Below are 4,146 nucleotides of genomic sequence, written 5' to 3' on the forward strand. Positions count from 1 at the left end.
AAAAAAAAAAAAAAAGACTAACCACACTTGAGAACCAATTTATAAAACTCATCCTTATAATTTTATTTCTCTAAATCCACTTTTCATAATAAATGTCTCAGGTGTGTGCGAAAAGGAAATGGGAGCAGCATCCTATGACCTCCTCTTCACAAGGAGGAGAGGAAAGGGTCAACAGCAACAGCCAAAAACATTTACACTATTAGATAGTCCACCTCCCTCCAACCTTTTTACCAATTCTGATATTAACTTTCCCTCCCACTGCACTCACTACTTCTCTCCCGAGTTTGTTATTTTGCTTCAGTGACCACATAGAACTCATAGAAAATACTCCTGATTGTGGAATTTATTAGGGAAGCAACAGGTTACAATTCAGGTTCAGGAATGTTCAGGATACTATTCTTTGATTAGAAGAGCCTTCACCTGGCCATGTCCTCGGCATGCCCCTCTGGACCTCCTCTTCTCAGCAGGGACTCTTCCATGCTCGAGCAAGTGTTACAACGTTATTTTAGCTCTTCTGATAGGTGCCCCCCCTCTAACAGCAAGACTTCTGCCCCATAACACTCACTTGTCTTGCTCTGTGAGCTGGCAAGCCTGCAGTTCTATCTTGTGCTGGTCTCTAGATTCTGCTGCCACTGTCTGCCATTTCTATTCCATCTGTCTGACATCTCTCTGCTGTCATCTCAGCACAGGAATCCAAGGACAAGCTCCATTCCCAGCTCTTCTTTCTTGATGGAAGTAAGACTCCTCTCCTCATTTTAAGTCTAGCAGGACAACAAAACTGACCAATCTCCACATTAGCCTTCCATAACCTTATGTCCATGGTCTCAACCTCACAAGAGTGCCACATACCTTATTTACATTATGAGCAAACTATCCACAAGCACTTTGGATTTTCTTACATTACAATTCCACTCAGTCATCTGGTCTGGTGGAAGTCACAAAGACTATGGCTAGAAGACCCATACCAAGTAATTCACTATACTAGAGTTGGGTTATCTAGAGAAGCAAAACCAGTCAAGCATGTGTGTGTATGTGCATATACATAGAGAGAGAGAGAAAGAGAGAGAGAGAGAGAGAGAATTTATCTCATGGAATTGTTTACATGGTTGTAAAAGCTGACATAAGGCTGGAGACCTCTCCTGCTTCACATAGCTGCAGAGGCTGAGGAATCCAAGATCAGTAGAACTGAAAGCAGGCTGCTGGTTCACAGGCTGTAGTGGCTGATTAATCTCAAGAATCAGATGTAAGATTATGTGGAGCCAGACGCAGGATCCAAAGCAAGGGAGTAAGCTTTGCTGGAACTTCGATAGTTCTCTCTCTCTCTCTCTACACACACACACACACATGTATATGTAATGCAGGATGCACCCATGAGGAATACTGTCTTACAACTGATTGACTAATCACATCACAGGAGATGATTATATTATTACATAACTGCTAAACTACATCATTATACAACTGTGACTACACTAAGAATCATGTCCTAGCCATACTGACACACAACCTTAAGCATCATGTTATATATATTTAAAGCAAAGTCACTGCCATTGAGTTGATTTCAACTCATGGCAACCCTAGGACAGAGTAGAACTGCCCCTATAGAGTTGCTAAGGCTATTAATCTTTACAGAAGCAGACTGCTAAATAATTCTTGTGGAGGTGCTGGTGAGTTCAAATTCCTGACCTTTTGGTTAGGAGCAAAGCACTTTAACCACTGTGCCACTCAGGAACCTATATTAATATATACACACACATTATTTCTATTTATTAATATAATATCAACCAAACCCATTGTTTGGAGTCAATTCTGACTCAAAAAACCCAAACCAAACCCACTACCACCAAACTTATTCCTATTCATAGTGACCCTATATGGCTGAGTACAAGTGACCCATAAGATTTCCAAGGTTGTAAATCTTTAAGGAAGCAGATTGCATTATGTTTCTCCTGCAGAGCGGCTGTTGGGTTTGAATCTCTGATGTTTTTGTTAGCAGACAAATGCTTTACCATTATACTGGAGAAATCAAGTGATGCTATATAACATAGTAAAACTGACCTACAAGGTTTCCAAATCTCGATCTTTACAGGAGCACATTGTCACATCATTCTGCTGCAGTGGCTAGTGGATTTGAACTGCCAAACTTTCAGTTAATAGCAAGACACTTTAATCACTGTGCACCCAGGGCTCCTTATATATTACCATATATGATAAAAATAAAATTAACCTTACTTATTATTTACAAAGAAAATGAAATAAATGTTTCTCAATAACCTGCTGTTGTTCTGTGTTGGCAAGTCACTTCCAACTCACAAACCCAATTTGACACAAGAGAACCACCTCATAGGGATTCCTAGGCTGAGATTTTTATGGGAGCAGATTATTTGGTCTTTTCTCCTCAATAGCATATCATGATTTATTTGGTAGGCTCACTTGTCCATAGGGGCTTTATACTGTGGCTCTACTAAGAGGAGGCAGAAGCCACAAAGAATGCTCATAGCACAGATTGAAAGAGTGAATGCCCTTACACATATTTCTGAGGTGAAAACTTGCTTGACATTTTATACTTTTGATTCCTGTGGAAACTTTCGTGTAATGAATGAATCCTATTTATAGTGGTGGGTGATTAATGAAATGGTGTCTTGGAAACAGAAGGTCAGTGAATATCTTTTACAACTCTGCACATTCTTTATCTCTTCCACCTGTAGAAATACTCAATATTGAGCTTTTGTATATTGCATTGTTCTCAGAGAAGTTATTGTCAGCCAAAATAGGTTAAAGGTATCTAAAGGGATACAAAATAATATTCTAAACCATCCCTTCATATTATGCATGCAAACTACAAATTTTGATTTAATAATTTTAGTATGTGTGATGTAACTGACTAACAGGAGTAGGAGTCTAGTTTTTCAAATATAGGTTGTAGGAAATCTTAGAAATTTCTTTAAAGAAATAAATAAAGCAACCTCTTTGAAGCACATAGCTTCATAATGGGTAGTCATATACCAAACATAGTTTTCTTCACTGTCTTGAAATTTTTTTTTTAATAAAGACCAACATATAGAACTCTGTAGATGTTAAATATTTAATTATGACTTTGCATATGTACTTGGTAGCACATAAAGCCTACCAGTTATGTGTTCTTCTGAAAATCCTATTTAAAATTATCTTATAAAAGCAGCAATTAATGATCTCATTTAGCAAAGAGTTCAGAAGTTGTATGCTTTCAGGTTATTTAAATTTATCAAAGCTATAGACACTTTGTGCCTTTGTATTCAGCAATGGTTACAATGGGCTTTTCTCTTCACTCTCATTCATTCATAATTGCTACAGAGCTACAAAATTTTGAATAATTGCATCATTATTTATTCTATGAGGATGGTCCAAATGGGTGTCTTTTAAAAAGTGAAACTATGCTTTCCATAATCTCTAGGACAGATTACCCCTGAAGTCACATTGGTCAAAATTGTATTGCATAACATGCCTGCCTTCCTAATTTACGTGGGCCAAGATCCAAATACTGGTCTGGGAAGGAGGGAACCAATCTCCTCTATGATGATGATGATGATGATGATGATGATGATAATGATGATGATGATGATAAACTGCTGTGGAGTCATTTCTGACTCATAGAGACCCCTCTTTGGGTTTCGAATCGTTAGTAGATCACCCAATCTTTCTTCTGAGGAGTGGCTGGTTTGAATCACCAGCCTTCTAGTTAGCAGTCAGATACCTTAGGCACTAGGCCTCCAGAGCTCCTTGACAAGAAACAAGGTAAACGATATGGAATGTGCCTTTTCAATTTAAATTTAAGGATAAACTGGGGCTACAACTTTCCATTTGTTATTTCTACCTTCTTTTTCCTTCCAAATATTCCCAGTCTTTTAATAGCTTTCAGTTAAAGAATAATAAGACAGACAAAGTCCCTTTTATAAGTGAGGGTTAGCCACCATTTCTTCATTCCACCAGTATTCTAAAACTAGGGATTCAAATCACAATGTTACCAACATGAATATTAAAATTGCTTTTAGAAAGAGACTAAGAGTTATCTCGGAATGAAGGTTGGACAATCTACTTCCGTGGTGAATAGTTATCAGCCACCATATTTTTTTCATGTTGGTTTCTATTAGGAGAGATTATATATAT

Source organism: Orycteropus afer, unplaced genomic scaffold (assembly GCF_000298275.1).
Source record: "Orycteropus afer afer isolate SDZICR_OR568_19922 unplaced genomic scaffold, OryAfe1.0 scaffold00138, whole genome shotgun sequence".
Classification (NCBI taxonomy): Eukaryota; Metazoa; Chordata; class Mammalia; order Tubulidentata; family Orycteropodidae; genus Orycteropus; species Orycteropus afer.